The sequence below is a fragment of the Lissotriton vulgaris genome, chromosome 2_1 (assembly GCF_964263255.1).
Source record: "Lissotriton vulgaris chromosome 2_1, aLisVul1.2, whole genome shotgun sequence".
NCBI lineage: Eukaryota > Metazoa > Chordata > Amphibia > Caudata > Salamandridae > Lissotriton > Lissotriton vulgaris.
In genome coordinates this window covers 596,604,370-596,630,413 of record NC_141687.1, presented here as the reverse complement: position 1 = coordinate 596,630,413, position 26,044 = coordinate 596,604,370, and positions in this window count along the sequence as shown.

Genomic DNA, 26,044 nt, shown 5'->3' with positions numbered 1-26,044 from the left:
TGGCTTTGTGTTTGTTGCACACATTTTCGTGCTTTCAATTGGCTGGATTTATTTGTTTTAGCTCGTCCATCTTGTCTTTGTCCCTCCCATGAATCATAGCCTGTTTACTCACTTTCTGGCTGGCTCCTTCTATTCTACCATGAGTGCTTTCTTTTCGGGAACAAACTTTATGAACGGGCATGTGTTTTCCTTTTGCCTCCCTTCTAAGCTTCTATGGCGACCCCAAATGCTCCAAGCTGTTTCTTCTTTTCCCTTTGCTTTCCTATGTTCTCTCATCATCCATTGCTATTTGTTTTCCCCCTCCCTCTTTTGCTCTTGTACTCCCCCCCCCCGTGCCCCTCCACCCTCGGTACCTGTTGTGCTTTTCCCTGCCATCCCACTCTCTGTGCCCATTGCACTTTTCCCCTACCCTCTGACCATCCATGCTCATTGCACAGCCCCATCCAGCCATCTCCTGCTTTGCCTCTCACCCTCTCCCGATCACAACCCACACCCCACTTGGCCTTGTTTTTTTTAGAGTGCAAAAATCTTCACAAATTGCTTTATTTCACTGCTTTTAATTTACCAATTTATCTCAGTAAAGTAAATAAAAAGAAAACAGACGCTCTTCTTTCTTCATTTTCTAGGCACATAGGGCTTTTTTCTATTTTCAGTCGTAGGTCACAGTAGCCACTGTACTGTACGGCATGGCTAAAAATCATTGGTAAACTCAATAGGTCTCAATTGCGAGACCCATTGGCTTTGCCAATGCTTATTTATTTTTAGCCATGCTGCGCAGCTGCTGCAATGCTGTATGGCATGGCTAAAAATCATTGGCAAATCCAATAGTTCTCTCAGGTGAGACCTATTGGCTTTGACAATGCTTGTTCTTTTATACTTTGACCTCTGTGAACATGGGTCACATGAGGTCAGTCTGGTGCCCCTGTTTCCTGCTTCCCCTCCCTCATAGCGTGTCCCTTTTAATGAGTAACTCCAAACTGGAGTGCAAGTGAAGGACTGCAGAGGAAGTGAATCTATAACATCAAAGCTGAGCCTGAGCCAACATGGCCAGGAGCCATGTGACATGTATGCTTGATGAAGTGGGCCAGCACAGGAAGATGTGAATATTGAAAGACAACAGAGCGATCGGGAGCCGGCTTTCCAAATTCTAGAATGGAATCAATTATATGAGACAGCTGTGGAATCTGGAGCAGTCTGCTTTGAACCGTGAAATCATAAATAAATGAAGACCTCTCATCCCATGTTAGGGCTTTTGAAGTTAAACAGCAGATGCCTGTGGCTAGCAAGGAAAGGACAATGTAAAGCATGGATTAAAGTGATGAACTCAACTCTGCCCACATTGAAGACTTGTAAATTGGTTGAGCTCCTGGGATGGTGCCTGACAAGACAAAAAGCACAAGGAAGTGACCAAGGACACTTGGCTCCACCTTGAACATCTGGCTCATATCTGGTGCATTTTGTGGTAAGTGCCATTGCAGCAGTGATTGCAGAAAGTTCTGCCATAGGATATTTTTTTTAAAGAAAAGTAACAATAGCTGAATAGTGGGACTGGGTTAATAGACTATTCACTACAGCCGTGTTTTTGCAAATTTGATGGCATGACTCGCCCTTAGTGATGGTTGATTGCATGTTTGGGACCTATTTGGCCATCCACGGGTTGGCATGTGCTTCAGTCTCTTCATGGTACTGTATTAGGACTTCTGCTGTTTAGGTTCTGCCGGCAGTTCCAACTTGGAAAAGGTGGGAGGTTTAGGTTCGTGTCTGTTACTGCAATGGTGGCAATCAGGCAGGTCCAATTAATTCATTCCCAGATGATGTGTGCCCTTGCCTAACTCAAGAAGGCATGGGAAAATAATGGTGATTCTCCAGTTAATATGAAGAGAGAATCTAGACTTCATTAGGCTAGAATACGTCATCAAGCTTTTTAATGCAACTCTTTCTTAGAGAGTCGCAAATTGACCTACCTCATGAAAATGAATGAGGTAGATAGCAATTTGCAACACATTAGGAATCGCTAAAATAACATGGATGTTGGGCTGCTGAGGTCAGCTAACCATCATGTCTGTGATTGCTTTTAAATTAAGCAATCTTTTTTTATGCAGCCTGTTTTCTTTAAAGGAAATCAGGATGCATTTAAAAAGGAAAAATTGTAAGTTTTTTTTTCGTTTTTTAAGGATAAGCAAAGGGTAGTGGGACAACAGCCAGCCCTTGAATTTTTTTTTGCAACCGTTCACAAAAGAGAAGGGGTCCCTAGGCGACCTGTTCCCATTTGTAAATGGTTTACCACGGATGTATGACGTTACAACGCAGGCTATTACAACGCCTGCCTTTACAACGTGGTTTTTACATCGCAATCCATTACAACGCATAGCGCTTTGGGGTGCTGGATAGTGAAAAGTTTAATTTACTATTCCAACACCAGTCCCCGTGGACACTAGGGAAGGTGTTGGATAGTAATTTAAACTTATTCCCTATCCTAGAGCGCCCCCCAGCGCAATGCATTGTAATGGTTTGCGTTGTAATGACCGCGTTGTAATGGTAGTGCATTGTAAAAGTTTCGTTGTAAAGGTTGTTCACCGTTTACCACCTACATAAAGCAGACGATAAAATGTGAATGTTTAGCAGCCTCATTTTGGTCGCTAAACATTCTTACATACTACTGTGATTCTGTATTAGGAAGGGATGCAATAAACACGCCCTTTCCTAATACCGAATCGGTATGCATTCGTAATTCCACAATGCGTTACTGAATCGCAATTTGGGAATGATACATACCAAAATGCATTTTTCCAGTCGCGAATGGACCGATTCTTCAGATCAGACCATTTTCGACCTGAAAAATTCATGACACATCTGGCCCTTATTTCTTTCCTTGTTAAGTTCACCTTTTTGTACAAATAATAATTTTGCCTGCACTGTGTTTTCTTGAAACCCCAAACATTTCACCTTCTTTGAAGTAGAAAAAAGAGATTGCTCTTTGTTGATGATGAAACCCAAACTCTCCAAAATATTCTTTATGATAATCAACTGATCCTTCAATTCTTTCTCACTTCAAAGAGAATCACCTGAATAATTAAATTCCCCTTTCTCCTAAATATGCTACCACTAGTATCAACACATAGCGTACTATAAGGAGATTGAAGCACTAGTCTCAACACCTTAGTAAAACACCAACAGGCAGAGAAGAGGTCAAAAGGTATACACAGAGACTCATATTGATGTTGCCCTCACCTGAACTGGAGAAAGGACTGACTGTGAAATGAGTGCCTCCATCTTTTGTCCTTTGTTTGGACCAGAAACAGGTTGCTTACAAATCCTTTGCTTGCACAAGTGCACCTTTCACTAGTATTTGCATGTTCTCACAATCCACTATTTCCATTTGCTCCTGATCCCAAACAAACTGTCTTGGTTATTGTGCCTATATCAGCGATTCCATTAGTTCCAGTTTGCATCCCAGAACCCTCTCTATTACTCTTGGGTCCTGTGTAATCATATGCAATATGTACTCAAAATATACCACAGGTCTTCCAATGTTTTTGTGGACACATACCAAACACATTTCTGTACTGTCCTTGCAATGCTCCACTGTTTTATCCTCTTCCATGAATATTTCTGCTCTTTCCTGATCTTCCTCTCTGAGGAAGGAAAGCTGATGATGCTTTAAAAAGCCTCTGCCTAAGCCTCTGTTGATAATTATGTAATTATGAAGGGACCATGGTCAACCATGTCCTGCATGCAGTACCCTCCTGTTGGCCCTTCCAAAAACACTGATTATATAAAACCTTTTCATGTTGCTCTGGGCTTTATCCAGAGACATGAACGTTGAGACATATTTCCTTAGAAAGTTGTCGAGACTTTCTCCAAATTGTAATCCTTCAGTGACCTCACTACCACATCCTTTAATTTTGGCATAATATTGCTTGTGAGCACACTATAAAAAAGTAACAGAAATCCAAAAGTGTCATTCAGTTTGAGGTTCTTCAATTACTTTTTTCGGATAACCTCCTCTGCCCAACACGTGTTTCATCAGGCCTCATAGCCTTGACTTCTTAAGGGCTTAATATGTCCAAAATTATTTAGTATGTTGCAGTCTTCTAAATTCTTGTAATTGATACCGCATAAGTGAGTCTCTAATTTCATAAAATAAGTTGAGAGAGGGCACTGTGAGCGATGGTTTTTCCGGTCATTGGTCTCAGCTCAATTCCTAACACCAAATCACAATGTCTGTTTATCAAGGTCTCTATATGTATTCTTGACTGAGTACAGACATAGGTCAAAATTATCTATATGGCTAGGGTGCAAGCAAGTGAAAATGTTCCTATGAGTGTATTCCAAGCAAAAAATGTCCGCATTAACGCAGCTACATGGTGTGTTAATGCAGGACCGGCTTTAGCTGTGGTGGCGCCCGGTGTGACAATCACTTTTGGCGCCAGCACATCACATGGCCGCCTCATTGATTCTTTTCCAACCTCCTGCAAAAGTGCTCCTCATCTCTCCTATCATAAGATATTGCTAAACACAGCACCCCCCAGAGGTCACAGCGCCCCCCTCAACAGTTCAGCGCCCAGTGCGGCCGCACCAGTCGCACTGCCCTAAGGCCGGCCCTGCGTTATTGTGGACACTTTTTCACTGGAAGAGGAGATTCACAGGAGAAATTAAAGAGCTTCACACAAACTTTTTTTATTTCTGTTACTTTTTCGTAGTGTGCTCAAGAGATCGGTATTGTTTTGATTTGGGGCTTTCCTGAGATGAGGCAGCTAACTTTCTGTTTTTTGCTCAAGGGCACCGTCTCTAAATATTTGACATTTCCTTGACCACACCTATGCTGGATTTTCTTTTCATTCCTGCAATGTTTGCCACACGTGCTTGGCTTGTTTTCCTTACCGCCCTTTGTGCTATGTCCTAACAAACTTTGCATGAATCATTCTCCTTGCTTCAAAACACTCGCTCATATAACAAAATAAAGAAAAATTTCTTCCTCACAGAAATATGTCTTCTACAAGTGGTTCATAGTTGAACTATCAACACCTGTTCGAATATATATATCTATTTGCTAAGTTGCATTAAATAACCATTGCTTAATAAATGGAAATTTAATTTTTTCTTTTTATTTATTTATTTATTTATTTATAAAATTTCTAGAGCGCACAAATACCTTCCGGTGTCTCGGCGCTAGAGTTCGTTGAGATTGCAGAGGGCTCCTACAAGACTTACTGGTTGAAAAGCCACGTTTTAATGTGCTTCCGAAATATAAATAAGGAAGAGCTTGATTTAATATTAGGGGGAAGCTTGTTCCACAATTTGGAGGCAGCAACTGTGAAGCGTTTGTCGCCCCATGTTGCTTTCTTAGTGCGTGGGATATCAAGTAGCTGAGATGCCGCAGAGCGTAAGGATCGATTGGGTTTGTAGAGAGTAGTGGATTTTTTTAAGAAGTCCGGTCCGGTATTGTTCAATGTTTTATAAATGATGCACAAAGCCTTAAACTTTGTGCGGCTTCTGACGGGCAGCCAATGAAGTTGGCGAATGATGGGAGATATGGGTGAAAATTTGGGAGTACCAGTTAGAATTCTTGCAGCAGCGTTTTGCACTAGCTGTAGTTTATTCATAACTTGTTCCTGTGCATTCAGCAATAGTCCGTTACAATAATCCATCTTTGAGAGGACTAGCGTAGACATTAGGGTTTTACCTGAGTTTGGAGGTAGGAAAGGGAGAAGTTTCTTTACCATTCTCAAGGTATAAAAGGACGCTGAAACCACTGCGTTAGCATGGCTGTGGAAGGTAAGCCTATTATCGAATAAAACTCCGAGATTCCTGACTTTTGACACGGGGAGAGGCGGATCTCCCAGCTCTGCTGGCCACCAGACTGGTGACCAAGACGGGGTCAAGTCACCAAAAAGCATGACCTCCGTCTTGTCGGAGTTTAATTTTAAGCAGTTCTGGTCCATCCAGGTGCAGATCGCTCTCATTCCTTCCTGGAAGTTAGCGGCCACTGCAGCTCCGTTTCTGTGAATAGCCAGGACTAATTGAGTGTCATCGGCGTATGATGTTATTCCAATGCCGAATGACTTGATCACCCTCGCTAAGTCCGATACATAGATATTAAAGAGCGTCGGACTTAGCGAGGAGCCCTGAGGAACTCCACAAGGCAAGGTGAAATCAGGCGAGTAATAGCTACCCATTTTCACGGACTGTTCTCTGTCTGATAAAAAAGATGCCAGAAGAGTCTTAGGTTTGCCTTGGATGCCCATGGCATCGACACGGTCGATCAAGATGTTGTGATCGACCGTGTCGAAGGCAGCCGATAGATCTAAGAGTATTAAGATTGCTGTACCGCCTTGGTCCAGAATTATTCTGACTTCTTCGGCTGCTTTTATCAAGGCGGTCTCGGTGCTGTGACCCTTTCTAAACCCAAATTGGGTATCATCTAGTAGGTTGTTGTTATCAATAAAGCTTGAAAGTTGTAGATTAATTGCCTTCTCGAATACCTTAGAAGGATATGGAAGCGAGGCGATGGGTCGATAGCTTTTTAACTCTGCTGGGTTTAGTGTTGATTTTTTTAGAAGGGGCTTCATGATGACTTTCTTCCAGACTTTAGGGTAATCACCTGTCTGGAACATCGTATTGCAAACCGGGGCTACCTGATCAGATGCTAATTTAAGAATACTTGGGGGGCAAGGGTCCGTAGGAGATCCTGATTTGACAGTATTCATAATTTCCTCTATAGACGCCTGAGGGAGTGAGGAGAATGTTTCCAGGGTTGGCCTGGTGGGTATATGAGGAGCAACTGGGCCAGCTATGGCATCAGAAGTTTTTTTCGTGAAGTTATTAAAAATATCTGTGATCTTTCCTTTAAAAAAATCCGCAATTTCATTGCAGAAGGCTTGAGAAGGTTCTATGGAGTCGGGAACCGTAGGATTTGATAGCTTTTTTACCACCTGGAATAACAGTTTTCTCGAATTTTGAGCTGATTCTATTTGTGTGGTATAGAAATTACATTTTTCCTTAGTAATAAGTTTTTTATAGTTATGCAGGGCTGTCTTATATCTCTCTCTATCGTTATTGTCGTAATTCCTACGCCAACGTCTAGGTTACGACATCGTTGTCTCTCGAGCCTTAGTAGTTCGTAGAACCAAGGAGCAGAAGGTTTATTACGGTTAGGCTGCAGTTTTTTGACAGGTGCCACATAATCTAATGCATTATTCAACCAGCGCACATAGTTATTGGATGCTTCAACTGGGTCATTTGAGTCTTTGAGTTTAGTGGCTTTAAGTGCATTATTAAAGACATGGTGGTCAATATTTTTCCAGTCACGACATTTGATCTGTGAGCGTGCAGAGGGCGCGCAGTATTTGCGTTTCCTGATTAGTATAGAAAATATGACTGCCGAGTGATCAGTTCAGGTGAGTGGAATCACAGTAGGTTGATTCATAAATGAGTTCTTGGTGAATAATCCGTCCAAGGTATGACCAGCTTGGTGTGTGGCTGAGAAGACTCGTTGTTCTAAGCCTGCAGCCTGAAAATCAGAGATAATCTTGATGGAATCTTTATCAGTATGATTTTCTAGATGAAAATTAAAATCACCCAGTATTGTATATTCTGTGTAGGCAGCTACTGGTTCTAATAGAGGATTAAGAGCTTCTAAAAAAGATGTGCGTGAGGTGGGAGGTCGGTAGAGTAATGTTCCTTTAAAGGTTTGAGTGGAAGAAAGTGTGAAGGTGAAACATAAGGCTTCCATGGAATCATGGATCATTGGCTCAGTTTTTAGAGCCAGGTTAGCACGATGTATGATAGCTAGACCACCCCCTCTTTTTCTAGAGGATCTATCTAGTCGGGTGACATAATAGCCATCAGGAGTGGCTACTCTGAAATCCGGGCCAGAAGCAGAGTCTGCCCAGGTCTCTGTAATAAACAGGATGTCTAGGTTTTGAGTAGCTATAAGTTCAGCTATCTCATCCCTGTGTTTGACAAGGGAGCGGGCGTTTATAAGAGCACAATGTATATATTCTTCAGGAATTAGTGGCAACCTAGGGGCAGCTAGATTAGAGTGAGGAGGAGTAGATTTAAAAGCGCAGTTTGGACAAGGATTAGTAGGCAGATTGCTCAGAGAGCCTGCACAAAAATGGGAACATCGTTTATCAATTAAAGTCTTGCCAATACACAAAAGTTGAGATCGGGTGTACGTTATTACCTTTGGTGTATTGTGGATGTTACAAGAGGCAGGGGATCTAGCGCGCAGCGCGGTCCCAGCGCGGACTGGCGCAGACTGGCACCCCTTTGGCGCGGTGTCGGCGCTCCCGCTGCGCTCGACCGCTGCGCTTCAGAGTGACCATTTTATACTCTAAGCCCCGCCCCCAGCTGGAACGCTAACTCCCTTCTGCTCGGGGAGGCGGCTCTGTAATTCTGAAGCTCACCTTGCCCTCCACACAAACGGCACGAAGCCGCGATGGAACGGGGCTAGGGGTCCACAAAAACGGTAAATTAATACATGTAATTTTAAGCGTCTTAGGCAAACAATTCTTTGTTCAATTGAGTGCAAGTTTAAAACAGATTAAAATGCGATTTTAAACAGCAACACAATAATGCTTTACAGCGTGCAGAGGAGGAGCCCCTCGCAATCTGCACGAGCTCTAAGAAACTGCCAAGGAGCTGCCACCACCTTTTACACTTGATCGTTGGTCTTATGACTTAATGGTTCTTCAGTGTTTTTTAAATTAATTTATTGACTTCTACACACACCTTGCCTTATGCAGTCTTCCTGTCTACTAACTCTATTGCCTCCAGTATTGGTATAATGCAATTCGATCCACCACAGGAATTATTACAAAAAAAGGTCGTTTCCAGTCCCATGGAAGTGCTGGGAAGAAGAATTTTAAACATATTTAGGGGCCATTGATGCCCATTAAATGTTTGGAGAAAGAAGAAAAGACATCCTCCTACATTATTTGATGTTGAAAATTGGAGATTATTTGGTTGAGAGGGCTGGAAACCTTTCTCAAGCAACAACAAGCACAATCTTAGTCACTAAATTAACCTGTGTTTAACCATCAGGGGCCATATTACACATTATTATTTTTAGCGCCCGGCGCAAACAGTGATAATGCGCCCCATTATGGTATATGCGCTGCCCCCAGGGCAGCCGCAAACCCGCACTGCCCCCAGGGCAGCACATTTATGTGAAAACACAGAGCAGCTGCTCCATGTTTTTGCAGTGCAGGTGGCAGCCGCCAGCACTTTCAAACGAATTTAAAGATCCCCTTGCAGGCAGGTGCAGCCCGTGACTGCACCTGCCTGCAAGGGGATGTCTGGGGGTTCATGGAACCCCATTTATCCCCTACAGAGGGCTGCTGTCAAGAGGCACAAAGATAGTGCGCCATCTTTTAAATGGTGCACTGTCAGTCCGCCTCCTGAGGGCTTCTTTGACTCTATGCCCATGTCTGTAATATGGTGTCGACGCAGAGTCAAAGGAATTCCCTAATTTGCATAGGACATGCCCCTATGCAAACAAGGGAACACGCTCTGTTGATAGCGCTGGCACTTTAGATGCACCAGCGCTATCGGTATTATAGAAGGGGACACACAAGCGCTGCGACCCCTTCTATAATACCAAATTGTACCGGGGGTGCGCAAAGCCTTGTGCCGCTGGGGCACCATCTGTAGTACGGCCCCTGGTAGCTTGGTACAGAAGCAGTCAGACTTTACTTAGAAGCACTATGTTAAGTATTTATGCAGAATACAAATAGTAATAAAGTGAAAACAAAACAGAAAGGATATCCCACACCAATTTTGAAAGTTGAGTACAATTTAATAAATACAATGATGCCAAAAGGACAAAAAATAATCCGTAGGATTGCAAATATGAAATTTTTAAGTTTTACATAGGTAAAGCACCTAAAAGCAAAAGCCATTACAATTTCAGGACGACAATGATGGAGCGTGGGCCAGATACAAGGACAAGATTAGTCCTGAAGAAAGAGTTACCTTCAAAAGTTCAGAGCCAAGAGTTCCATTCATGGTGGAGGGGGCCGCAAGGAGCAGGAAAAACGTTGCTGATGGTCATTGCTGTAGCGCAAAGAGCCGGTCAGGCATCGCGGGTAGTCATGGCTCTAGTCCGAGGATCCTATCGGGCGTCACAGGCGACCTATATTAGAGACTCATGCTGGCGGTCACCACAAGCTATAGAGGCTGTAGCACAAAGTGCAGATCTCGTGATGAAGGTTGTGTCACTAGCGGTCGCTGTGGTGCAAAGATTCAGGTTCACTGGAACTTCATGTTAGCAAGCAGCACAGGCGGCAAGATCTTGGTGTGAAAAGTCCTGTTCACAGTCAGAATTAGCCCGAAACTTCAGGATTTCTCCTTTCTTTGAACTGGAGCTCAACTGATGCCACGCCAAGAGTTCAGGACCTTAGCGGCACCTCTTGGGGATCAGAAACTCACTCCAGAAGAAACCTGCTGGGCTCAGGTAGATCCAGTTGCAGATTCAGTTGTAGATCTAGGCAGCAGGTCAGCTAGGCAACGGCATGGAGGCCTCTGAAGCTTGTTCTGTCCCTGTAGCTCCTAACAGGAGGTCAGTCAGCTGACCCTTGGAGTCACATCAGCCGGGATGAAGGGTGCAGGTCCAGCTTTCCTTCCTAGCAAGTAGGGCATTGCAGGGCAACAGTGTAAGGGGGCAGCAGGGTAGCAGTCCTTCTGGCAGCAGAGCAGCATCCTTATTCTGTGGTATCCATAGTTCCAGAGCTGTACTGAAGAGTTGGGTCTGAGAGTCCAATATTTATGCCTGGTACCCATTTTGATGAAGGGGATGTTTTTGGAGATCTTCTCCCCTGGTACTGTTTGGAATTTCCTGCCTACCTGCCCTAGTCACAAAAGACTAGTGTCAACCCCTTTGTGAGTGTGCTCAGGAAGAGACTTTGTGATATGCAGTGTGGTAGGTGACAGTTCCCCCTCCTATCAAGTCAGAGATGGCAATCCTGCTAACACCTATTTCCCCTTTGTTTTACTGTCTGGGAGCAATACATACATAAAGACAAACTGCCAGCTACACCTAATCATATGACCCAGGATACAGGCTACAGCCACCAAATGGTTAGGAAAGAAAATACCAGCTTTCTAAAAGTGGCATTTTCTGAATTATGACTTAAATTCCAGCTTTACCATTAAAGAGGGCTTTAAATTACAATTGTTTAGACAACAAAATCAAAATTCCTGCTCCCAATTGAGAGTTTTCACTTATTGAATGTAATAAGTTAACCCAATGTTATCCTGTGGGCGAGGCAGGCCTCACAATAGTGAAAAACACATTTAGTCGTTTTTCACCACCAATACATTGAAAACTTAAATGTACATCTCTGATTTTTAAAATAAACTTCACCCTACCCTTTGGGCTGTTTAGGGCCTACCCAAGGGGTGGGTATTTTTATTATTATTAAATGGGAGGTTTAGGCCAGGCAAACGTTTATTTTGCCTGGTCATAATGTCAGATAAAACTGCACAAACAGGCCGCAATGATAGGCCAGAGACATGTTTAAAAGGCTACTTAAGTGTGTGACACAACGAGTGTTGTAGGCCCACAAGTACATTTAATTAATAGGCCCTGTGTACTAATAAATACATTCAATGTGCCAATTGGTGTAAGCCAGCGTTTCCATGTTTTAGGAAGTAAGCACATCTACTTTAGCACAGGTTAGCAGTGGTAAAATGTACAGAGTCTGAAGACCAACAAAAGCAAAATCGGCAGAAATGGAGGAGTAAGGCAAAAGGTTTGAGGGGGAGATCACCTTATGACTGACATGTATAACACCCCCGAACAAAATTGAATTGATAATGGATTCATTGTTGACATAGAGAAGATATCATCTAGGTTAAGAACTCTTTCATGAAGGATTCTTCAAAAATATTTTACTGTGTTTTTGAATGGAAAGGAAGTGTTACGTTTTATGCACCTTTCATTTTGCTTTTATGCGTCTTACACCCCGTTTCCCCCTTTATTCCCCTCTTCCTCCCCCACCACGCTCCCGCCAGTTATGGTGCCTCCCATTGAACATTGACGGTTCCGACTGTTGTTGTTTGAATTTGAGACACTCCATCATCAGTAAATACAGATTCTGTTTCCTCACTGTTACCTGCCTCATATAAACTCCTAGATATCGCATGCTAAGGCCGCGCCTTTCCACTAGGGTCCGCTAGTGGTAAGTGTTCCTTCACGATGCTCCTCCTTTCCTGTTTGATTATCTCCTTCCTTTCCCTCTTATTTCTCCGCTTATGTCTTTAGCAGAGGATTCGTTCTATATTCTCTGTCTTAGTAAGACATAGGGAGACATTGGGGCTGGCTCATTTCGTATCACTTACTCCAAATATGCTGACAATGGAAGGGATGGGAGCTGATTTGTGGTTAAATTGTGAACGCCATCAATAATACAACAAGAAGCTTAGAGTTGTATCTGAGGGTGTCAACGACTGGTTAATGAAAAACCATGAAAAGAGAAGAGGGGCTTCCCCCAGCAGCCCAGATACAGCTCATGTGTTTGACTGATTATTGCATATTCATAAAATGTTTCGCTCCTCAGAAGGTGTCCTGGTGCTAAAATCAACTGCAGCGACCTCGAGGTTAAAGGAAAAGATTGGATTAGACCTCAACGAGATGGGGCTTAGGAAAAACAGATAGTCTGTGGTGCTCCAAAGGCCACCGGCTTTAAAGGAAAACAAGCCCTTACTCGCCAGCACTAGAATGGCGGAAGCCAGGCGCATTTAGAAGGGTCAAAGGGGGAAGATCTTCAGGAACCCGAATAAACCTATGCTAGCCAGTGACACAAGGTGAGGCATCAACAACTACAACTGGATTATGGACAACATTAACAGGGGAGGGTGGAAATCCCAATTTAATTTAAATGTTTTGGCAGAAATGCAAGTCGCTAATGAAGAGTTGCAGCTGTGAGTTTGGTTTTGTACGCTCCCAACGCTAACGTGAAACATTAACAAGTACAAAGTTGAAAGACTGCCTCCGCCAGCGGAATTGTAGCATAGGGATGTTGGCACCTTAGCACCAAGGATGGCTTCTAGAAACGACCAAGGAGCCAGGCAGGCGAAGGGAAAGTAGTGGCTTTTGTTTGCTGAACAACCAGACTTCATCTGCTTCCCATAAGGCTGTGTGGAGCATGTAATGTCCTGCGGGACACGTTCTAGTGTTCCGCAGGAAGCTGGACTTCCAGCCACTCCCTTGAGGGCTGGACACACTACACCCACACACCCATCCATCACAGGTGTCACAAGTGACGTTACCCCGCTAATAAAAGGGCCCGGGTGCACATGCTCGTGGCCAGTTACCGATCAAACTGTACTGGGTGTCTGTGTCTGTTTATTCCGCAATGTGGGCCTGAGGCCCAACATATCACTGGCGACGAGCGGGTCTGTCCCCCCCGTGTACACCGTTTGGCTCTCCGGTGTGCCCCGAGGAGAAATGTAGCCTGGGGCACCCCCGCCCCAACACGCCTGTATGGTTTGCCACTGTTGCCGCCGATCTGCACACGCCTAGCCTGGAAGACACGCTGAAGGATCGTGGAGTGACTCCCCGCAGCCACTGTGTGCACATCCATATGCCACAGAATCACCGAAGCTGGGCGCGACCAAAGAGGACAGCAGTAGATGGGGCATTCATGACGAGCACAAGTTGCGACTACCGAAGAAAGCACTAGCTTGGTCCCACACCAGGTAGCGGCCTCAACCCTGGTAGGGGGAGAGAAGGAAAGGCATTGCTGTAGTGGCCGGCCCCTCCCGCCAACAGTCTGCTCCCACCCACCAGCGCGGTTCAGCGAACGCTGCGGCACCGGACTAGGAGCCAACGCTGACCGCATAGTGAGGTGGCAGGTACCCAGCCGGAGAGGTCTTCAAGCCGGCTCCAGCCTGAAAGTTTGCAAAAGTTCTACCGGCCAGCGGGAGGGGCCCTTGGGAGAGCTCCCGCTTTGTGCAAGAAAGACTGGTGCAGAGCACGCACCAAACACAGGCCTGCTGACATATTCGCCACCCGAAAGAAGACTACGGCAGCTGGAGCGGGGGGGGTGCAGCGCCACCTAGCGGTCGCCAGAGGGCACAGCATTGTCCTCCGTAACCACACAGTCAGGGCAAAGTGGTTCGCTTTCACAAGAGAAAACAGCCCTGTGCTCACAGGCACACCCGCCATCTAGGCAGAAGCGGCCAGTATGCTTTGCGGTAAAGTGTAGTGATAGAAAGTCAACACTTACTGGAGCCCCTCCATGTGGCTGCCCCGACCGGGGATAAGGAAATGAGCTCCCCAGCACGGTGTCCCTCACCGGCATGATCAGCCTAAACGGAAGTGCAGCCTCAGAAAGGAGAGCACCAGCGCCACCTAGCTGCCAGTGGCGAAACCGCAACTGCCACAAGGTGCACGGAGGAGCTCCTCCAGAGACTGCTGTGCCCTTAGAAGAGCAGACTCAGGTACAGCGCCACACAGCAGTCGCATGCAAGGCATCGCGCCACCTGGTGGTCACATGCCGCATCTGCATCCCTGCTCAGCGAGAGTACTGTTTGAAGCCACCCTGGTCCAGAACCCAGAGGTTCGACCGCCCTCAGCCCTTCCGGTGGCCATACAGGGCAAACACGCAGCGCCACTGTGAAGAGAACAACATGGTCCACCTGCTCCGCACTGGGCAGAAGAGCGAGACGATGGAAGGCGACCCCACCAGCTCAGGCCCTCATCTCCTCTAGGCCAAAGTTCCCCACTAGAGGGGTTGATGCCTGCGCTTGCTCACAACCGCCCAGTCTGCAATCATCCACTCTGCATACCACAGCCGGCTGAAGTCCGGCATCTAGTCAGCAAGCGGCCCGATACCAACACATTTCAGACAGTAGAAGCACCCAGTTCCCAGGTAAAGACTGCCTGGAAATTTCAACACAGAAATGCCACCTAGTGACTGTGGGACGCAACACGCCCTCCTGCACCTGCATCAGGCAAGCCCAACACTGCCAAGCATTACCCCTGCACCTACCTGCGCCGTACCCACAGAGACACCGCAAGGCCCTGAGGAGTTTCAAGGTGAAGCAAGCGACACCTGCAGTGGCTCCGCTCCAGGCAGTAAGACAAGGCATTACAGTGCCGAAGATAGTACTCCCCCATCACCAAAGTATCAAGCCTCAGGACACATCAGTCACTCTCGGCATGTCAATGAGGAAGTAGCAAAATGTCTGCGGAGACGGTCTGCTAAGATCTGCCGGCACATGCAGCCAGTGGGTGCCAGAGATGCAACCAGGGGCCGAGGACGAACCCAGAACAGGAACGTGTTCAGAAGCAATGGACAGCGAATCCAAGCAAGACGGCAAGCCCCAAGAGAAACACACGAAGGCGGGGTGAGTTGCACGCCACCCCAGTAAGTCACTCTAACTTCCTAAGAAAAGACTGTTGCATAGCACGGAGCAATGGCAATTCTCCAGCACAAGCAACACCGACCAAGCTCAACCACCGACACCAAGGGGGCTGCAACACAAGCCCCATCATCACAAGTAGAAGGCCTGCCATAAACGGCATCCCCTCAAAGGAACTGTCCCCATCGACAGCGCAAGAAAGACTGGTGCAGAGCACGCACCACACACATGGCTGCCCAAAGCCACCACCAGTGAAGAGGTCGCATCACCCGCCCCTACTGGTGAACAGGCACAACTGCCAACCACATCACAGGCCCCCCAAGTGCCAGAAGAAAGCGTCCAAGAACGAGACCGAGCACGCAAAGTCAGAAGAGTGCAGAAAGCTGCGCCAGTGAACCTGACTGAATAGACAGCACCCAGGAGATCTCTCCACAAAGAAGCACTGCTGAATGCAAGTAGGAGAGCACCCACGTCTCCACCACCCCAGCGAAACCCCACTGTAGGCCGAGGACCACACACGGTGTCCTCCCTCACACTGCCTTGAGACGGAGTTGGCCGCGACCCGAGATTGGCAAGAGAGGAGTAGCACACCCCACGTGGCAGGCCGCCACAGCACCATGCACTCCAACAAACAGCGACACGAGACCAGACGTTACAACGCCCAGCAAGCCAGGAGCACGTCACAAAGTGAACAGTCCAGACAAGCACGCCGGAGCAAAGGCAGAAGCCGGCACCATGACAGCATCACCTCAAGGTCCAAACACAATGCCCTCGTTAGAAAGAAGAGAGTGACAGCCCTGTCACCCCAAAAATTGGAGGAACACAAGTGGGCTAAATAGACCAACAAAGGGAGAAGAACGAGGACTCACAGTAAGCCAAGAGCACACCCTGACGCACCAGACAGCCATAAAGGCTGACCTACGTCCTTGGATACAGCCTTATGGGTGAACTAAACGTAAGACACAGCAAGCACCATCCGCATCTCATCCTAATGCTTCCCCAGGTGACCGTCCGTCCCTGTGCATCGGCAGTCTAAGTCAAGCGGCATCCCTGCTCCTGTCCACAGATGCCACGGGTCAAGATCAGCACAGAGTGTCGGTCCTCACACTGCCTCAAGATGGAGTCGACAGTGGCACCAAGCCAGGCAAGAGAAGATCCCCACAATCTACGTGTCAAGCCGCCACAGACACTCCACCTCAGCAAAGAGGAGGCACATGGCTGCCAAGTCCCTCCTGACATCCAACACTCCCAACAAGTCACCACCACCTGCCATCCCGAGTCACCACATGGCTGGCAACTGCCATCACGCCAGCCATCAGCACCTGCGTCAAACAACAACACTCCCAGCGGAGTCCTGCACCGTTGCCACACCAGTTGACAAAATAAACCAGAGGCTACCTGTTGACCTGGCCTAAACCGGAGCCGTGGCAGCAAGCGCAAGTCTCGGTCAAGACTCATCCACCCGGGAGGGTTGTGCGTGCGACTAAGTAATGGCTCCTCAGTGGTCCTGAGGCTGCCCCCAGATGGCACACAAGCGGCCCCCAGCGCAGCCCTCCTACATACAGCAGCAACCCCGACAACGGGCCACCCCAGGCGGGAGAGCGAGAAGAGACTTTGCACCACCAACAGGTTTCCGGTCACAGCCAAGCAGTTCAACCGGGACAGTCGGTCCAGTAACACCTCTGTGAATTCTCACTTAGGACTCCATCCATGTTCATGACGCAATCCACTACAAGGAAATGTTAGAACCCACCACAGACCATCACCGACGGCAGCAAAGAGGAAGCCAGGCAAGACAGCAAGACATGTATCGTCAGCGAACTGACGGTCTGCAGCAGACATCTCCAAGCCAGCGGTCATGTCCTGATCCCCTCAGGTTAAACTACGGGTGCCCGCCGAGAAGGTTCTGCTGCAATGAAAGTCACTAGCCCAGGTCTGATGTTGTCCTGCCACCTGACTCTAGAGACTGATGGACCCTGTGGTATTTAGTTAACTGTTTGTTTGGTCCCCGCAGGTTGGACTAACACTTTGTTTGTTCCTCAATAAAGTTGGGGAGGAATGTAATGTCCTGTGGGACACGTTCTAGTGTTCCACAGGAAGCTGGACTTCCAACCATTCCCTTGAGGGCTGGACACACTACACCCACACACCCATCCATCATGTCCCGAGTGACGTGACCCCGCTAATAAAAGGGCCCGGGTGCACGTGCTTGTGGCCAGTTACCGATCAACCTGTACTGGGTGTCCGTGTCTATTAATTCCACAATGTGGGCCTGAGGCCCAACATTACAGAGCAGGAAGAGGAAATAACTGAGCAGGGCACCCATAAGAACTGTGGCCCGTACTGAAAAGGTCCATCCTGCATATCAAGGGAGTTATTTGCAAAGGTTTTACGCGTGACACATAATGGCGAAAGCGGGGCAAGGCAACACAAAGGTTTGAGACCTTTTATTAAGTGATTACAGTTTTGCAACTTTAGCGAGTGACTCCACACAAAATATTTCTTATTATAAGTAGTGGTGATCAAAGGGCAGCCATCGTTGCTAAGCCCGAAAGAGCACAAAATGGCGCAGCTCCACACAAGCCCTCACTCAACCCTTGTAAAACAAGCCCGCAGCATTGCTTTGTTTAAATGCAATCTTAGAAGTTGTTATGAGGTTCCACAGAATCAGTACTGTGAAAGTTAGATTAAAAAGACTTCTCCCCCTGGGATGACTTGAAGCATGTCTGAACAGAGCTGCCATATCTGTCACGGACAGTGCCAGCGTGTCACAGCAATGTTGCTATATTTCTATTGTTCACGGCCAGCAGTATTCGCTGTGCCTGCTCTGCAAGGAGTGGACAGAACAGGCTCAGGCCTGCTACACTTTTGATATTCCATTCACACTTCTTAGCCAGTGTCCTATCCCTGCGATGGACAAATCACACACTTTTCAGCATGACTATTATATACATGATGTACAGTTCCTGTTGAGGTATAATCTTTACATTAGATAGTATCATCATGCGTCAGGAGGGCTGCTCAATGTTTAGTGATAACGTACAAGCACTTCTCATCAGCAACAAATGGGCAGATTTACAAGAAAGTGCTGCAGCGCCGCACCGCAAGCCCTTTAGCTATGCCATGCTGCGGCACTTTCAGAGCACAGAAATGCCACCTATTTACAATGATATGTCGTATTCCTGTGCTTTCCCCTGTGCTGGCACAAAAAACAGCTGCCATGCGCCGGCGCAGGAACCCTTGCACCATGGTGCAAGGATGCGTGCGTCCTGGGGAGATTGTTTTTGTGCAGGAAGGGGCACCTTCCTGCACAAAAACAATTACTACAGGCATTCTCCTCTTTCAATGCCTGCTGTAAAATGCAGCACACATTGAAAGAGGAAAAAACAGAGGAGAAATAAAAAAAAATCCTCATTGCACATCGCTACGCCACCCAAAGGGTGGCGTAGCATACTAACGCATTTACAGGTTTACAATTCATCATAAATCCGAAATGTGTCTGGTTCTATGGGTGTTGCGTGGGAACACCCACAGCAACACGCAAAGTGCTGCATTTAAAGGGGCCATATTTACAAGGACAGGAAAAGACACGCAGGGTGGGTTTTTCTGTCCTTGTAAATATGGGGCAGAGAAATATTCTGCCAGTGTGTCACAAAAAGTGACGTACTAGCAGCGCACGGGGCTTGTTATTCAGCCACAAAGTGTTTTGATTTAGACTACTGCAGCACTCATTTTTAGGGATTGTTGTAGTTTGATGCAACATTATCAGAAACTACTTATGCAGGACTACCATGCAATTAATAAGACAGTTGTAATCCTTCTCCACAGGACCACCATACTTTAAACAGGACAATACAAGCACTATTCTGCTTGACTAATGAATTTAGTGACTAGATAATTGCACTTTTCTGCCATTTTAAGTTCTTGCCTACTAGGCAAATTTTAACTGTCGATCTGAGAAAGCCTCAAGAAGACAGTACCAAAAACGTAAAGCAGGCTTAGAGCTCCCCTATTGCTTTCCATTGCTTGGCCTTATTGTTACTCTCAATTTCTTGCTTCTTATTCAATGGCTTGCCTTCCTCTTCTTGCGTTTGTCCCTCCTCTGGAATATAGGGCCATATGTATGAAGGCAATTTTGCGATCGCAAACGCAGAAATTCGCAAAATAGCTAAGTGGTATGTATGTAAGCTAAACAGCCTTGCAAAATAAGCAATCTCAAATTTGTGATTCCCTATTTTGCAATTGCATTTAAGGAATAGCAAATTGCGATTCCTTAAATGCAATGTATGAGACCCATAAAAACTGCAATTTGGCCATAAGGAATCGCAAATTCCCCCCAACTTCAAATTGGTGGGAATTTGCAATTTCTCTGAAAAATGCACTTTTTAGCATTTTTCAAAGTGCCAAATGGCGCACATACATGCCCTTAGGGCATGTATGGGTGCCACATGGACACACATGCACATTTCAGGTGTGCAGCAGGGTGTTCTTTTGACACCCTGGCACGCTTGAAATTGCATTCTCATTTTGCGATTCTCTAATTGAGAATCGCAAATTGAGAATGTCTTCCATTCATTCCTATGGGCCTCTAGGCCCGTACGAATGAATGGGAAGGTATTCCTTAATTGCGAATTACAATTTGCGATTCACAATTAAGGAATGTGTAGGATTCCCAAAATTATTTGCAAATCCTACATACATAGCATTTTGCGATTCTCAAATAGTGATTCTCTAAAAATCGCTATTTGAGAATCGCAAAATGTAAGTTTCATACCTAAGGACCATAGCCTCTTAACCATCTTTTTGATTGATTGACTTGTATTCTTCCACTGCTCATATTTAGGGAACTACTTTTTCTTTTTCATTAAGCACTGAACAAGAGTGCATGTATTTTGTTGTGTACTCCCTTGTGTACTGCTTACACCCTCCGAATAGCACCCCCTTCCTGTTTGTCAGCCCTCCACATGCTCCGCCAATGCACCCTCCACCTCTTACAGTCATTTGAAATTGTTTTGTTTTTATTTTTAACTTTCAGGGAGGGCCTGGCAGCGGCTATTTGCCAATGGCCCACTCTGCATTAACAGTGCTTTTGGACACCACCATTTCCCCCTCACCCCCTGACCATTCCTCCCTCTTACCCTCAACCCAGCCCCACAGACCCCTCCTTTGGTCTCCCACCCCTTGTGGTCATTTTTATACTTAATTTTGCTCATTCATTTTATTGGAGAGCCTGGCAGCAGCCATTTGCTGTTGGGCAGCTCTGCTACCTCAAAAAAATGTTTTTTTTCTATTTACTAATCTAAGTGACATCTGCCATGCAAGACTGGAGAAAAACAAGCATTGCCATAGCCAATGGGTCTCGCTTTTGGGACCTTATAAGTATTTAGTTATGCAGCACAATATCCTTGGTGCACCAACATTAACTGTTGCATTGTTTTTTCTGTTTGAAAAGCTTTATTTGAGTAACAATGATAACAAAGGACATCAGGATGGAGAATACAAGAAATACAATCCAAGCAAGAATCTTAACAATCCTAATGACATGCTAGAAAACTAAAAGCATTTTCTAGTAATTTAAGGGGGAACAGGCAGGGGGGAGGAAAGGAGAAGGGAGAGAATAATTAAAATTTAAATTAAATTAAATTAAATTAAATGAGAGCAAATTAAATTAAAGAATACAATAAAGAGAATAACAGTAGAGATAAAAGCAGTACAAGCAATCCTCCAAAAAGTATATAACCTATGTCAAACATTGCAATGAGTAAAGGTAATAAATCAATATTAAAATGTACATAGAAGAGAAAATTGAATTGTTCAAGGGGGTTTAAATTTTTCAGAATGGGTAGGGATTGATTTCTTTTGAGCCAGATGATCTAGGTATGTAGTAAGAGGTAACCAATAAAGGTCAATATTACTAGGTGGTTTACAGGAAGAAGCAAAGGAGACATCCAATCTATGAAAATGACATAAAGAGTTCCACCAATGTTGCATGGAGACATTTGTAAGAGATTTCCAATTAGCAGCTATATGTTGGAAAACGAGTGCAAGCATAAGATCGAAGAGACCCTGAGAGTATGGGGGTAAAGTAAGTGTGACTGAGAGACTTCCAAGAAAAAGAAGAGGGAGTGAATATGGAACTGAAAGTGAGAAAACATGGGAAATACATGACCAGACTTGTCTCCAAAGAGTAGAAACCGAAGGACAATCAAAGAACATATGTAGAAGGTCAGCATTAGGTGAGTTGCAAGTCCAACAGGCAGAGTCAGAGGAAGATGAGAAGCGAGAAAGGGAGAGAGGAGAAAGATAAAGTCTGTGATAGAGAAAAAAGAGAGATTGAGTGAGAGATGCAGAACAAGAAACTTTCAAGGATTTGGACCAAAGTTTGTCCCAAAGGGAAATGGACCAAATACATCCAAGATCAGTTTCCCAGGAGAGTTCCAATTTGGATTTGTGATGATCCGGGTTAGGAGAAGAGAAGAATTTTTAAATAAGAGAAGCTTTAGGAATAGTAGAGAGTAATACCAAAAGATGAGAAGGAGTAGTAATGGAAGTTGAAGAAGGAAGAGAATAAAAACGGTCAAGAATGACTTCCATAAGAAGAGTGAATTTATGCAAAAAGGAATGAGGACAGTGAAATTGAAGTTGAAACTGTGGGAAAGAGCAAGGTGTTATACCATCAAAAAGCTGATGGATCCACATTATACCTTTCAATCTCCAAGAGGTCCAACATATAGATCTATTGTTTACAAGAATAAGTGAATTATACCAAATGGGTAACTGTAAAAATGTTTCATGCAACATTATGGAGGAGGAGAATAAACTTTTAAGAAGAGAGGAAGTGTATTTAAACAAGGGAAGAAAATCAAAAGGGAATTTAGAGGAAAAACGTATTAAATCCCCAAAAGAAAAGGGTGATAAAAAAGAGTGCTCAATAGAGAGCCAAAGAGGAGAAAGGGGAGAAGAATCCATTGAGAGCCAACGTGAAGCTTGACGGAAAGAGAAGGATTTATGGTACAGATGAAAGTCTGGGAAATTAACACCACCATTTGATTTGGATCGACGAAGAGATAGAAGAGAGATTCTAGATTTTTTTTTTTTTTACAGAAACTTTGAGATAGAAGAATCAAGACGTTTAAAATATAGAGATAGAATATGTACAGGTAGCATGGAAAGGGTATAAATAAGTATAGGAGCAATCATCATCTTAATGGAGTCCAATCGACCCCACCAAGAAAGAAAAAGAGGATTCCAGGAAGAAAATAATTGATCAATTCAGGAAAGGACAGCAGATATATTTAGTTTAACAGAGGGAGAAATCGAAATGTCATCCGCATAAGCCGAAAGTTTTAATTGATGTTTACCATAGGGAAAACCGGAAATGGAAGCATTCTGACGAATGGAGGATAAAAAAGGTTCAAGGGATAAGACAAAAAGAAGGGGAGAGAGAGGACAACCTTGACGAAGACCTCTTTGAAGAGTGAATGAAGAAGAGAGTTGGACATTCACAAGAACAGAAGCTTTGGGTGAAGAGTATTGTAAAGAAATAAGAGAAATAAATTTGGAGCCAAAGCCATGCCATTTGAGTGAAGCAAATAAAAAGACCAATCTACTCTGTCAAAAGCTTTTTCAGCATCAACAGAAATAGCAGCTAAGGGAATTGATAAAGAGGGAGCTTTATTCAAAACATTTAGAAAAAGACGAGAATTATCAGAGGTAAGCCTCGTTTTACTAAAACCGCATTGTTCCTTACCGATAAGATGTGGCATGAGAGAATCCAAACGTAAAGCAAGTAATTTGGCGAAAAGTTTATAATCCACATTGACTAACGAAATAGGACGATAATTTTTACAAAACTTAGGGTCACGAACTTCTTTCGGAATGAGACAGATAGTGGCATCTTGAAAGGTACCCGCAGCTGTACCAGAGGAAGCAAAGGATTGAAAATGTAATAGAAGTTTAGGTAATAAAAGATCCGAGAAAATGTAAATAAAATTCCACCAGAAAAGTATCGGTACCAGGAGTCTTACCTTTAGTGAGAGAAGACAGAGCTATAGAAAGTTCATGAAGGGAAAGATCAAGATCAAGGGATGAAAAATTGAGATGAGATGTAGATGGTTTAGGTAGATTCTCAAAGTAAGAGTGGAGCATAGAAAAAGTAGGAGGGGATTCTGGAGTGTAAAGATGTTAATAAAAAAATTGGAATTGTTCAAGAATTTGTTCATTCGTATGGAGAAGAATGTTGTCAGAGGTAAAATAGATTCAATGGAAGAACGTTCCTTGCAAGATTTGAGATAATTAGCTAAAAGCTTACCAGACTCCGTAATAACGTGCACTACTGCGAAAAAGGATTGAGGAGGCATTATCCGTAGTAAGTTTATTAGAGGAGATCTTTGCACTGAGAAGTTCTGGGGACATACATTTATCAGAAGAGGTATAAAATTGATGTTCTAATTTTTTAATATATGTTAGAAAGGACTTCCGTTTTTAGAGAAAAATTTTCTTTTTCTTAGAAATAAAATCAATAATAAATCCTCTTGCAGTGGCTTTAAAAGAGTCCCAAAGAGTATGAGGAGGAATGTCAGGAGTGGAATTAGTTAGAAAGAAGTCATTAGTGAAAGTTCAAAATGAAGACGAGAAATTAGGATCAGTGAGAAGAGTAGAATTGAAACGCCAACGGGAGGGTTTGGGGTGAGGAGGAAGTAGATCAATATCAATTATAATGGGAGCATGATCTGAAATAACAATAGCTTCAATAGAGGAAGATAAAAGATTCGGAGTAAGAGACTGAGAGAGGAAAATATAATCCAACCTAGAAGAAGAAGCATGAGGATGTGAGAAAAAAGAGTAATCTAGGGTGTCTTGATGCATGAGTCTCCAAGAATCTGACAGATTCGTTTGAGATATAGTATCCAAAAATTGTTTATGAGGTTTATGGGGAATAAAGCGAACATTGGATTTGCGGTCAAGAAATGGATCAATAATTTGATTACAATCACCACCTAAAAGAAAAAAGTCATATTTGTGCTGAATACATTTGCTTGTAATTAAAGGCCAAAACAAAATATCAGATTGAGTAGGACCATAAACATTGAAAACAGTGAGAGATATAGAATTAATCAATAACTTAACCAAAATCCATCTCCCTTCCGAGTCTTTTTCCTCTAATAATACTTTACATTTTAACTTTTTATGAATTAAAATAGCAACTATATTTTTTTTATTCGGAGAGGGAGAAAATAAAACAGTACCCACCCAGTTCCTTTTTAACTTAAGGGATTCAAGGTCATTAATGTGAGTCTCCTGTAAAAGAACAATATCAGGGGTATAGGAGGTAAAGTGTGAAAGTACCCTTTGTCGTTTAATATTGTTAACAAAACCGTTAACTTCCATGAAATAACTCTAAATTTGTAAATAGGATAAGTATGATAACTTCAAAAGTTGCAAAAAATCATATAAAGGACACAAAGCTGAGAGCAAAAATATAGACACCATCAAAAAAAGAATAATAGTGAAAAATAGAAAGGGAAAAGGATAAAGAGAAGAAGAAAGGAATGAAGAAGAGAAAGAAGAGATAGTACACATCCAAAGGATGATTGAAGAAAGCAGATCTGGAGGAGAAATACAAAAAGGAAAAAAGGTAATGGCAGAACTCAAAAAAAGGAGGAATGCTAGCGACATCAGAAAAGGGGTAGGGTAAAGAGAAAGCGAGGAAAGGGGAAAAAACAATGGAGAAAAAAATACAGGAATAGAAGATACAGTACATATCCAAACGGATGACTGAAGTGAACATACCTGAGAGGGAAAACAAAAGGAAAAGTGGGGTAGTGGCGACACTCAACAAGACGAACCACTGGAAGAACAGGAATCCAACCGCACCCGGACACAACTAGGAAACCAATGGAAAGGAACAAAATACAATGAGGGATCAAGAAGTACAAACCTGCATCTAGAAGTCTGAAAACAAATAAGAAGAGACTAACATAAGACTAAGGTAAAACAGTGGAGAGAACAAGAGATAAATAGCAACAGTGAAATATGTAAAATTCACATAATAATAAATATGGAGAGAAACAGCAAACAGAAACCCTGTAATAAAAAACAAGAAAACAGATTAGTTGAGAAAAACAAGTGAGGCTGCTGAATCACTTAGCCAGTAGGAGGAGTAGAGGTATCCATGCCGCTACTAGATTGGATGTGAATGAAGTTTCTAAGTTCGCCAGGATCCAGAAAAGTCCAAGTACGATTCTGATGGGTCACTTTGAAGGTACAATGGTGGAGCAAGCCATATCTAACGCCCATAGATCTCAAAAAAGGGCGAAGACTCAGGAATTCTTTCTTTCTAGTTGCCGTAGCATTGGGATATCTTGAGATATGAATACTCTCTGACCAAGCCAAAACAGTTGACGCTTGGCTTTTACTACAGATAGAACGGAGAGTAGATCTGTAAATTTCAAGAAGAGAAAGATGACTCCACGAGGTTTTGAGGAAGCAGATGAACGAGGACCAAGTCTGTGAGCTCTCTGAATACTGAGGGAAGTAGTAGAAGGCATATCCAATAATTTTGGGTCAGCATGGGTCAGAGGAAGAGTGCTGAAGGGGTGTTAAAAATATCAGCCGTATGATAATGTAGAATTAAAACCACTTTAAACTGGCAAATCAGACAGACACAAAC